The following is a 13,612-nucleotide window of genomic DNA, read 5'->3' on the forward strand; positions in this document are numbered from 1 at the left end:
AGAGTCATTTTCCAGCTTCTCCTGTCTCTTTCCACATTTCCCAGCTCTGACCCAGCATAGGCAAAATGGAGGATTTTGCAGCTTGAATCTGTTTCTGTCCTATGCATATTATCCAGTAACAGAAAACATACAAGTCTGGGGGCCCGAGCTCCGACGTCGACTGTCATTCCGTGTTTTTCACCGCAGTTAATGAACCATAACTGCCCCCAAATACTTTGGCTTTCAGACTAGTGGGGCCAACATTCTTGACTGGGTATTAATTTACCATTGCATTTCTATGAAAGAACAAGAAGGAGCTTTGTGTGTGTGTGTGTGCGTGTGTGTGTGCATGTGTGTGTGGCTTTATTCCTACGCAAGCCTCATTCCTTGTAGCTGAGAGCTGAGAATGTTTTAGCCTACTCTCCTGTTTATTCTTGCTGTGTGACTCCTACATTAATATCTCCTTTTGGAACGCTCAGAAAATAAAGGAAAACAACAGCCCTCCCTGGCAATGCACGTGAACGTCATCTAGTGAGGCGATGGAGTTATTGCAAGGTGATTATGAAGCTAAATGCCATCCAATCCTATGTAGTCTGAATAAATAACATGGGTACAACTACTTTCAAACGCACACACATCCCTATGGTTTGGCGCTAGTCTTTTCACCATTGCCGGATTATGGGACATTTTTACTAATATTAGATGGGGAGTTCACAGCTTCTGGATCATGCTGGAAGCAGAGAAGGCCTATAACATTTACTGAAAGTTAGAAAGTATTCCTCATCCTCAAAAGGACTGGGCATCCCTGCACCAGGGAAACCAGATCTTAGCAACACAGCATCTCCTCCCTTTGGCCTAGGGAACAGATGTTATCAGAGATGGTGGGTTCCTCCGCCACTGCTACTGGCTTATGCCCATGACATTGGCCAGCTGGTGGGTGTGCTGCCCTTGTGAGGCAGGCAAGCTATTGCACTGCAAGTCTGAAGACTCAGCTTCTACTCCATATGACATTAGCTTGCTGGGAAATCTTGGAAAATCTTCATTTTCTTGGGCCTCTCCTCCTTCATCTATAAAACAATATTACTAAATGATGTCAAAGACCCTTGGCAGCTTAGCCATTCTTGGACTCAACACATTGTGATTATAGGCACCTTGCACACATCTTCCTGTTCATAAACTGCAGGATGGCCACAGGCCTTTTACAGACAATTGGATTTCCCGGCTAAGTGCCAACAGCCTCTCCTGGCTACTGATCATAAAACAAAATGCAGCTCAGGGTACAAGTGGCCGATAGCATCCAGGCTCGGGTGGAGGAGCCCACAGAGCCTCTCCTGTCTGCGCAGCAGCCACCAATCACCCAGCACTCGCTATGTGTCAGGTACATGGGAGAAGCACGTTTGGGCTCTTAAATCAGTTGAAGCTCACAATAATCCTACAAGGTATCTTGTTACTCTTCTCCTTTTACGGGTAAGGAAACGCAAACCTTTCTCTGCATTATCCTTGCACCCTTTAGATCACCTTCCCCTTGCAGAGAAAGGAGGAATGTATTTATTCTTAGGACAGAATTCATACACACATAAACCATCATCCTATGGGTCCCCATCATGAAACACAGCAAGATTCAGGGAAGAAAATAGAATGTTCATTTAGCTATTACCATGTGAGGTTTCCTTCTCTGAGACAACTGTCAAATATCTATGTAATGATCCTTAACTCTCACTGGAAGCTGGGGAGAGTTAGGTGATTTGAAGTTTGTCACTCTTTTTCATCAGTCTTACAGCAGAACACATCAAACAGTGAGGAGGCCTCACACTTGACAAAGCACAGCAGCTAGAGGATGGCATTCCTGAGAGAAGTTGTGACTTCTGCAACTGAGTCAATCAGCCCCATCCATTACCCTTTTACTAAGTCTCTCACCAGTACCCAACCCAAAGAAAACTGGGCCTACCCTATGCATACTAAATTAGAACAAAGAAAAGTAAACAATGATAATGCAGAGTTGGTGACATTACAGTGAAAAGCCATCCTACATACAGAATATATATATATTTATATAGATATAGATAAAGATATAGAATTTACATATAGATAGATAGATATGACTGCAGATTGGTACAAAACTTTCATGAGGCAACATGACAAAACCTAACAATAAAACTCAGCAACCCCACTCCTGATCATCTACCCCTAGAAAACATATCAATAAAGACAAGTCATACATGAAAATTGCCCATTGCAGCATTGTCTTCAATGGCAAAATATTGGGGCCAACATAAATACACACACACACACAAACACACACACACACACACACACACACAGAGTCTTTCGGTATTCATTGAACACCTATTACGTGCCAGGCACTAGGCTAGACCCCAAGATGAATGTGAGTCCTTGATGAGTGTGCTGAATATTGAGGTTATTTTGTTTTGGTTTGGTTTGGCCTATTTATTTTCGACAACTGGTATTCACAGTTGGTATTCACAACTGGACTTCTGGCTTTCCTCTATATCACGAGGCTGGAAGATTGGAAACTATATAAAAACCTGGATCCTGTCTATGATTTGCATTCTGCCAACAAGATGTGTTTGCATGAGATTTGAAAGGCAGAAGGGAGGCAAAAGGACGTATTATTCTCCTCCAGCACCCATGGTGGCCACATGGGCCTTATCATATGCGGCTCTTTGCAGAAACCACCCACGTGGGTGCTGGGGGGCGGCTGGGATCATTAGCAGCATTTTCCTGCTTTCTGACCTCTGCTTTCTGCAGTACTTCCTAATTCTCTGAAAGTCAGTCTTGAACCTGAAAGTTAAGGAGACCCACTCCCCACCCTCACCCCTGCTGCTAATTTTTATTCCTCCACCCTTGGTTTTGTTAAGCACCTAATTCCCTGTGTTAAATCCCTCTCTGATCAAGATTCCTAGAGTAATTATTTATTTTCCTTGATCCCTAACATATTGCAAAAAGATAATAATCTAGAGCAGTCCTGTCCGGTAGAAAAATAAGGCAAGTCACACGTGTGAGCCCCATGGGTAATTTAAGTTTTTTAGTACCCATATTTTAAAAATAAAAATAATCAGGGGCACCTGGTGGCTCAGTCCGTTAAGCAGCTGCCTTCACCTCAGGTCACAATCCCAGGCTCTTGGGATCGAGCCCCAGATGGCATGGGGCTCCCTACTCAATAGGGAGTCTGCTTCTCCCCCTCTGTCTGCCTCTTCCACTCCCCTTCCCCCTGCTTGTGCTCTCTCTGGCTCACTCTTTCCTTCTCAAATAAACAAAACCTTTGGGGTGCCTGGGTGGCTCAGTGGATTAAGCTGCTGCCTTCGGCTCATGTCATGATCTCAGGGTCTTGAGATTGAGCCCCGCATCAGGCTCTCTGCTCAGCAGGGAGCCTGCTTCCTCCTCTCTCTCTGCCTACTTGTGATCTCTCTTTCTCTGTCAAATAAATAAATAAAATCTTAAAAAAAAATAAATAAAATAAACAAAACCTTTAAAAAAATGAATAAATAAAAATAAAAATAATCAGGTGAAATTAATTTAATGTTTTATTTAACCCAATATATCAAAAATATTATCATTCTAATATATAATCAATATCAAAATATTAATCAGAGCATTTACTTTTTATACTGTCTTCAAGAGACAGGGTGTATTTTATCACTAAGTCATTTCTCAATGCAGACTGGCCAAATTTCATGCACTTAATGGCTACACGGGACTAGTGGCTCTGATACTTCATAACACAGAACTGTACAAGACACTACTGCGCCATGTGATGGCAGATTATTGTGTCACTATTTAAATGAACTCTGGGGTTTGGCAGGGGACCTTGTTTCTGCTACTGTGGTTGGCTCATCTCTCCACCCGGTCCATTGGTGTCTGTCAGGTGAGACCTCTTTCTCCCCACGTGGGATCAAAGGCAGCCTCTCCAACGGGAAAGAACAGAAGCTGTGTAGGCACCCCCAAACTACATAAAATCTCAACACGCAAGAAGGGGCCAGGTCTGGGGTGCTAGGCGTGGTCTGCCATGTGCTGGGACATACTCAGGTGCCGACCCATGTAGCTCTCTGCTGAGACAGCAGACAGGCTGGCGTGAGCTCCTCAGTCATGCCCACAGGGAAGGGGAGGCTGACAGCAGAGTCAGCGGGACTTTTTTGCAGAGCTCCCGAGCTGGCAACATCAGCCTAGAACCAGAACCTTACTTCCAGGCATGCCCAACAAGCAGAAGCAACAGACACCCGGCTCTGGAGACCGGACCTTGCCAATGGTGAATCTGAAGCAGGCAAAAACAGATGTGAGGCTGGATTCTAGAAAGAGAGGCAGTCGCCAAGGTCAGGGCAAGCCAGGATGGACATGTGCTGATCGTGGACTGCAGGAACAGGCTGAGAACGACTGCAGACCCAGCCGGGAGAACGAGGTTCGGAACCAGGGTGAGTGCGGAAAGGCCTGGGTGTGCCTGCCTAAGGTGAGGAGGACTGGGGTGCTCATCAGTCCCTGCTGGCTGCCTGTCCTCCGGCTTCATCCCCGAAGAGCTGTGTGCAGCTTCCCACGCACCCTCATAACAACCCCCTGCTGATTTGTGAGTTCTCTCCAGCGGGGGAGCAGTGCCAAGAACTTTCCACACATAATCCCAATCTAGTCCTCCCGGAAGCCGGATGAGGAAAGTACTATGATTAGCCCCATTGCATAGATAAGAAAACCGAGAGCCTCGGAACCTCACCTGAGGACTTGTACTTAGGAAATGTCGAAGCTGCAATTCAAACTCCAAAACTTCAATCCAGAGCCTCCCGCATAATCGTGGGGCTGGGCTTGCTCCAGAAAAAGTTTGGGGGCTTGACTGGAACTGGAAAAGAAGTGATGTAAAGGCAGGGGGTAAATGGTCAAACCCCAGTTTGGCCAAACTCACAAATAGCATGCTGCGGTTGGACCTGGGGGTGGCGGGGACGGTGGGAAGCAACAGGAATGACACTTTGCCCCCCAAAGCTAGTGGCGCCCTCTGTACACATTCCAGAAATGACCACAGGTGCCGCCGGAGCCCACAGGGACCCCACCCACCGCGCCCTGGGCTGGGGGGCAGCGGGGGTGGCAGATGCTGCCTTGCTTCTGAGAGAAAGGAATCATTCTTAGGTACAGAAGGTGCTGTTACCATGGCGACCACAAAAATCTTGGCCCAATCCTAGGCCAGTAGCTTGACTCCTAATTCAGAGAGGCTTGTTTTTCAGGCTGGGGGGTGGGGGATGAGGGGGTGGGGTGGGTGGGGGGAATGAAATTGAATTAAAAAAGAATCAGAGTGTCTCTCCACCACAGCAGCCTTGCACAAAGGGACAGTGTCTCTGCCAGGCTCAAAATCTGAACAGGTACACCGCAAACGCCCAGAGGCCGATGGAAAGCCCCGTGCAGTAGATGAGGGTCCTTTCACAGTGGACAGTGTCCCAGCAGGGGCTCAGGGCCGACTTACCAAGGAACGTGCCAGAATAAATACGACTCCTCTGGGACAGGAGCCGCGTGCCCGTTGTGGGCTTCCTGCAGCAGCCGGCGGTTGGGCCCTCACAATGCTGGCTTTTTCCCGACCCGTCAACCCTCATTGATGGGACCAGAGTCAGCCCTGGCAGCTGTGGGTGCTTTCCTACTCAGCCTTACTCATCTCTGCCTGCAGCCCCACAGATTCCTAAAAACCTCCCTTTTAAACAGACCGTGGGTCAGTCCTTCCTCTCCAATGGTGGCTCACCCATTCCGTGAGAATACCGGGCAGGAGGAGGAATGCAGATGCCACCACCCTGTCCCTGGGGGTATTTGTTCACTGCCCCACCTCCACCACCAGGCAGGCATCCGTATACCATGCACATGCCCGGCAGGGCACCCCCAAGTCCTAGGACCAGGAGCCCGACCGCAGGAGCTCCCCTTCCCCATCGGGTGGACCCACCACCATCGCCATCACCATGCTGTTCCAGGCCATGGGGCTCCCCAGACACTATATGAACCAGGTCCTGCTTTTTCCATCTTTTATCCCTGCACCAAGAAACCAACAAAAGTCCTTAAAGATGCCTAGAATGGGAAAAAAACAAAAACACACACATAAAAAACCTTGCCCGAGTCCCAAAGTTTCCTGTACCTAGGAAGGGGTCAAAAATAGTAGAGCCAATTAGTGAGAACAATTCGACAACAGGTTCCATATGCTTGATGTTTCCATTTATATTTCAGTCATGCAAGAATTATTGAAACATTAAACAGAATTCTAAATAGGTGCAAGAAAAGCTTTATCTCATTTTTGGATCCCAGTTCAGTAAACTACTTTCATTTGTCTGCTTTCAGCTGCTGTTGACGTTTTCATCTTTCCGGAGGACGTTTATCATTATATCTCATCTGAAGTTCAACTAAGCACATGAAAAGAGAACAGGCATTATTAAAGCCCGTTTTATAAAACAAGCCCGGATGACCTAACCCAAGGTGACCGGCTCAGACGTTCCCTCAAGGTCAACACCAGAGCACAATCTTAGCAAGTCTAGATCTAGGGCTCTGTCCAACTTTCCAGAATCTCAGATGTACCAGCAGACTCACGTCCTGGGTTGAACCCAGGCCTGAATGGATTAGAGAGATAAGTTTTCTTTCGTAACCAGTAAGCGTGATTGCCACTAGAAAGGAGAAGAAGGTAGCCGAAGCCATGGGTGAAGGGAAGATTTTCCTTTCACAGTATATCCTTCTGTGCCTTTGGATCGTGTACCATATACGTGACCCAATGACCCAGAAAATAACTAACATTTAATTTGAAATGTTAGTTTAAATGTAACTTAAAATTCAAATGTAATTTTAAATTTCCTATTATAAATCAATGTTCTCTTACCCCCAAATTAATGGACTTGAAACACACCTTGTGATTATTGTGACCCTTAAGTCTTGTGAGAGCCACACCTGGGTGGGCCCACAGCCAAGTTCACAAGGAAGAGACTTAGACAAGAGATGCTGGCCGCAGTCACCCCTCTGCACACGAAGCTGCATCGTTCAGTGGAAATAAAATAGCCAGCTTGCAATGATCTCTTTGGTGAGGGAAAGTTATGGGGTAGGTACTTTAAAATGTGAGTAAAGATTTAAAGTTGCATCTAATTTGTAGTTCACGTTGGAATGTGTTAGCACACTTTGGAATATGGATCTGTTTTATTCCATGAACTTACAACACTGTAAACTAAAGAAACCCAAAACACTGAAATATTGGGAAACTGTCCATATTTTCTCTCTGTATCTGTTAGAATGCTTTTGGTTACAGGAAACCAAAATGCTGGCTGAAACTGACTTAGACAATAAGGGAATTTACTGCCACACAAAACGGACAGACAAGTCCGGGTCTCAGGGTTTGTTGATCAAACATCTCAGCAATGCCGTCAGGGTCCCAGGTCCTTCCAACCCTCTGTGCTGTGTGTTCTCAGTACTGGCTTCATCCTCGGTAATATGGCAGCAGGGGTCCAGACACTGTCTCCAGACAGGACAGATTCAAGCAAAAAAAGAGGAACCATTTTGTTTTCTTAGAACAAGGGAGCCTCTCAGAATTCTCCCACTGCTACCCCACCCCCAAACATCACTGCCTGCATCATCACTTCATCACCTGCCATTCCAGAACCAATCATTAGCCCGGGGGCAGGGCAGGATAATCGATGGGAGGAGAATGGTTGTTGGCCAAACACAACCTCCACTACATACATCGTCCTTCTCCCAAGAAGCCCGTCCCTACAGTCACTCGGTGAGAAGCTTCACAGGAGAATGGACTGAGGGTTTTGACTAATAGTGAGCCTCTATTTACATAGAGATGCCTGACTCTTACCTCCTTCCTTTCGGATTTACTCCTGCTGCGAAGTGGTGAGAAACTATGTATTTTAGTTTCAGGTTTCTTCTACCTGTGTGCTCTATGTGTTAGAAATAAGTTTAAACAAAGATAATGCTCACATCACTAAAAGACAACTTAGACTGAGTAAGTGGGAGTTCAGTAAGCCATTAAAAGCAAGATTCACCATGAGGGAACACCATAATAATAAGCAGCCAGCCCATGTTCAAGGTGAATGTGTCTGTTAGCATGGGTATCGTGTTCATTATTGTCCTTCCCAGAAATCTACGTGAGTCAAAGGTATTTTTCAAGGCTAATGATCAAAGGAAGTATGTAGGATACAGGTGTCAGGGAAGAGTCTCATTGACTCAAATGTTCCTTGTGCTGAGGTCTCACCCTTGGCTACTGCACCTGCCCTAGCAGCTCAGAAGTGGACACTCAGGGAGTATTCTCATTAAAGGTATACGAACCCACAGGAGAAAGGATGGATTGATGTCACTAACTTGCTGAGATAATAACCACCTCGGCTGCACAAAGCCCCAGCTGGAGGTTAAGAAGAGAATTGCCTACAAGCAATTTACACAGAGCTGCTAAGAAATAAAACAGTGTCAGATGGGCCACTGAAAACCAGCGTGGGAATCTGTTCCTTATTTTTTTTTTTTTTTTCTGGAAAGAGACAGAAGGTACAGCCACTGGCTACATTTATTTTTGGAGCAGGGAGAAGGGAAAAAAAGATAAGTAGATAGAAAAAGATGTAGACATATGGACTGATCTGATTCAGCCCTGGAGAAAACATCCATCTCAGCATGTCAGGGTTAAGAAGGGCCATACACTTGTGACATTGCCATCAGAAATGCACAGTTTAATAGCAGAAAGGGCAAGAATGCCAGGATGGGATCATTCTAGAGTCAAAAATTGAAAAAAGCAAACTCCTGATTCATCTTACAGCTTACACAGCCGCACTGTGCTCTAAGGCAGTGTGGCGCCAGCTTCCTGAATCGCCTGCCGTCCATGTTCAAATGCAGATTCCTGCTCAGAAGCTCTGGGGTGAGGTCTAAGATTCTGCACTTCTATCAAGCTCCCTGATGATGCCCATACTGGCGGACTGGGGACCACACTTTGAGTAGCCACTTTCTAAGCTATCTATGACAGAGCATAGCATTTATCTGAGTTCATGGTTGGTATGGTTTTAATGTGGTTTTAAGATGTATAACTGTTGGAGTCAGAGGAGCAGTGTGACTCTTGATCTCTTGATCTCAGGGTCATGAGTTTGAGCCCCACATTGGGTGACGAGATGATTTAAATAAGTAAAACTTTTTTTTAAAAGTAGCCAAAAAAAAAAAAAGATGCATAAATGTTAAGACAGAAAGGAACCTTAAAAAGATAACAAGGGTTGGGGTGCCTGGGTGGCTCAGTTGGTTAAGGCTCTGCCTTTAACTCGGGTCATGATCCCAGGGTCCTGGGATGGAGCCCCACATCGGGCTCCCTGTTCAGCAGGGAGACTGCTTCTCCCTCTCCAGTTCCATTAACTTGTGCTCTCTCTTTCCATCTAATAAATAAATAAAATTGTAAAAAAAAAAAAAAAAGATAACAAGGGTTAATATCCAGAGCATATAAAGATCTCCTACAACTCAACAACAACAACAACAACAACAAAGAAACCATTTTATTTTATTTTTTTAAAGATTTTTTTTATTTATTTGACAGACAGAGATCATAAGTAGGCAGAGAGGCAGGCAGAGAGAGAGGAGGGAGCAGGCTCCCGGCTGAGCAGAGAGCCCAATGCAGGGCTCGATCCCAGGACCCTGGGACCATGACCTAAACTGAAGGCAGAGGCTTTAACCCACTGAGCCACCCAGGGACCCCCAAAAAAAAAACATTTTAAAAGGGGCAAAACATGAGTAGACATTTCTCCAAAGAAGATATATAGATGGCAAATAAGCCTACGAAAAATGTTCAACATCACTAATGATTAAGGAAATGCAAATTAAAACCACGGTGAGATACCACTTCACATCTATCAGGATGGATATTATTAAAAAGAAATAAATAAAAAAATGTTGACAAGGATGTAGAGATTGGAACTCTTGTGCATTGCTGTTGGGAATGTGAAATGATACAGCCCCTATGAAAAACAGTATGGCAGTTCCTCAAAAAATTAAACCTAAAGAGAGGATTCTGGGAAGATGGCAGGGTAGGAGGGACCAGGAATTGATCTCCCCAGGTAGACAAAAATTGCACTGGCAGAATCTATCTGACGCAACTGTTTTGGAAACTCTGGAGTCTATTGAAGGTTTGCAACTTTAGATTTAGATAACAAATGGATGAATTTCAGTCAATTTCATCTCTTACAGCCTAGCAGCTCCCCATCCCCCAGTTCCCGCAGGAATGTGCCAAGAAGTTTTGCATGTGTTCCTGGAGTAATTTACACACAGCTTGCTAGAGTCAGGGTGGGCAACAAGAATCCCGTCCTTCAAATATCAAGGACCTGTTCTCTGATTGCTGATTGCTACTTCTGATCAGAGGGGCCCACAAAGAGGCAGGCAGCCATTGCTGGTGCACCTGTCCTCATTTGCTCCAAGTCCCTCCCTCTCCAACTACAGTGACTTTCCAGGGATTTCAAGTGCTGCCATCCTTCCCCCACCCCCCACCCCGACCTTTATTTTTCTCTTTTTCCCCTTTTGGGAGTCAGACTTTTAAAAAATTTGGAGAAAGTTTATGGGATTACCATATGATCCAGTAATTCCACTTATGGGTATAGACCCAAAAGAATTGAAATCAGGGCCTCAAAGAGCTATTTGTATCCCCACGTTCATAGCAGCGTTATTCACAGGGGCTAAAACGTGGACACAAACCCAATTAATGGACAAGCAAAATGTGGTTTATACATACAATGAAATATGATTCGGCCTTATAAGGGAAGGGAATTCTGCAATATGTTACAACACGGGTGAACACTGAGGTCATTATGCTAAGTGAAACAAGCCAGTCACTGAAAGACAAAAGCTGCATAATTCTACTCATATGAAGTAACTGGAGTAGTCAAAATCACAGAATCAGAAAATAAGACGATGGTTGCCCGGGACTAGAGGAGTGGGGGAACGGGGAGTTTGTGTTTTATGGGTGTGGAGTTTTAGTTTCAGAAGATGGGAAAGTTCTGGAGTTGGAGGACAATGATGGTCGCACAACACTGTGAATATTCTCGATGCCACTGAACCATACAACTAAAAGTAGTCAAAATGGTGAAGTTTTATGTTGGATGTATTTTACCTCAACGCTTTTCTAAAGTCAGCTAATTTCACCATCTGGTTTCCTAGATGAAGAGGATAAGACAAAGGATTACTGTGAGGGAAGAGCAGAAGGGCACAGCTGGTTGGTGACGGAGACCAGAAGGAACCCCTAAAACTGAACTCCCCATTCCATGTTCCGTGACCTTTCTATTCTGACACTGGGCTGATCTGGAATGAGGTACAGATGCCAAATGTTGTGGAGAAGAGAGAAAAAGAAACCTCGGTGCTAAGCATGACTCTGGCCTTGTGGCTGTGATGCTTTAGATGAATACTTAACTTCCCTAGGGTTAGACCTCTTGTCGGTAAAATGCTGAGACTGACAACAGTCTCACCAGGAAAATACAGAAATTGACTCCCCAAATATTTTACTTGCAATACTAGTCTCAAGAGAGATCTGTGGGAGCAGGGGATACGGATTTGTAGGCAATTATTTGGGAACTGCTGCAGACAGAATGTCCCTCTTAAGTAGTCACAAAGCACATTAGCATAGCAAAGGCTCTGGAAAGTTCTATAGTAAAGAAATTCGTTCATTTTTTTTTGTCTTTACCCAGTTATCTTACCTTGGGCTCCTGAAGCAGGAGCTGAGACAGGGATTTGAGTGCAAGTAATTGATTTGGGAAATGAAGGGAGACACAGCAAGGAAATCGGGCAGCAAGACAGAGACAGGAAGGCAGCCTTGAAGAATGCATTATTAAGGCAGCCTTGGGGGCCGGGGGCGGGGGGTGGGAGGCAGTTTGGGACGGGCAGCTGGAGTCCCAGTGGGGAAATTGCAGGAGCCAGTGTGGATCACACGCCTCAGTCATCCCATCTGAGGGGCAAGACTGCTGGGATGTTTGTATGCCAACGCTCACTAGTGTGAGTTTAAGGGCTGCTTTGGGTGGGTGTCAAGTTCCTGGAACTCATGGCCCATTATGTGAGGGCAGATGGGCTTCAGGAAGGACCTTAGACATTCAGACAAGAGTTGCCGGGAGTCAGTGTCTTGTGCTGAAGCGGGACACCAACAGCATCTGCTCCATTCAACATTTCTTAATCCCACGTGGCCATGGAACGCCTCCTCCCTTATTTCTGAACACCTAAAAATATCCTGCAGAACTTTGGGAAACAAGACAATTGCTAAGATCCCTTCTGGTTCTAATGATCTAATGCACTCTGATTTTACGTTACTTAAAAATTACTTATGGTGCCTATTGAGAGCTGAATGGCCATTCTATTTCTGAGCCTTGAACTTATGCCCACAGGCTAGGCAAGGCTGGCCTTCTGTGGGGTGGAGGGGGCATGGTGGGGGGGTGGTTGTTGTGGGGGCAGACTCTGTCCAGGCCTGGCAGGTGGAAATCCCAGAGACTGCCATCTCTCAGATCCATAGGTATCTGTTTCTTAAGTTTCTTCCCAAAAAACTCAATGGAGAGTTGGCAATCTTACCTTAAAACACAACCATGCCTTGGAAACACAGAGTTCTAGTCTAGGTTCCCAAGTTTGCACATTTGAATTTTTTTTTCCAATACTAACCTGACCACCTAAAATGTTTTCTTGGGCACATGGGTAGTTCAGTCAGTTAAGCATCTGCCTTTGACTCAGGTGATGATCTCAGGGTCTTGGGATAGAGCCCTATGTTGGGCTCCCTGCTTAGTGGGGAGTCTTCTCCCTCTCCTTTCTGCCCCTCCCCCCTACTTGTGCACGCTCTCTCTCTCTCCAAAGTAAATAAAATCTTTTTAAAAATAAAGTACTTTCTTGTGTTCAAAAGGAGAAATCTTGTCTGAACCTGTGGAAAATTTGAGGTCGGAGATTAATCACTCAGGTATAATATCACACCAGTTTGTGATGAAGAAAAGAAAGAACAAATCTTTAACCAAGAAACTCAGCCAACCCCTCTAGACAGATGGGTTGTCTGTAAAGAAGCGCTCTGACGAGCCATCCCCCTAACCCAGTGCTGCTGTCAGCGTTCTCGCTCATAGCCAGGCAGTTTGAAGGCTTGCTTTGGGTGGAAAAAATTGCCTTGGCCTTGGTTCAAGTCTCTTCGCTCTCTCTCGCTGACAAGTCTTAAAAAGAAATCAAGAACCAGAAAGAATGAAAGGATTGCCCATTTTTCCCCATTCAGAGGGTTTACTGCTTCTAACATTCATCCAAAAGTTCTACTTTTGATCTTTTCCCCCTGCACAAGTAAATCAATAGTTGTCTGAACCATATTTACAAAATGCAAATAGTAATACCATTAATACATTAATAATTAGTTTTGGCAAATGATATCAACAGGGTGAATAAGTGTATAAATATATGTGAAAAATATATAAATATAATTTGTAGTATGAATATGTGTTCACGTGAAGCAGCAAATCAGCCGATTTACAAATACCAGATGCCAACATGAAATCAATTCAAGTCAGTCCAGCCATGAACCAGGCTCCATGCTGAGGACAATTAGACCCAACCCAATGGATCCGCCAGTTCTGCAGGCAAAATAGGGTCAGATACTGGCATTTGACTATGATTCAACCTCATACAAAAATGAAAGACACAAACCCTGAGTTCAAGG

The sequence above is a fragment of the Martes martes genome, assembly GCF_963455335.1.
Source record: "Martes martes genome assembly, chromosome: 3".
Classification (NCBI taxonomy): domain Eukaryota; kingdom Metazoa; phylum Chordata; class Mammalia; order Carnivora; family Mustelidae; genus Martes; species Martes martes.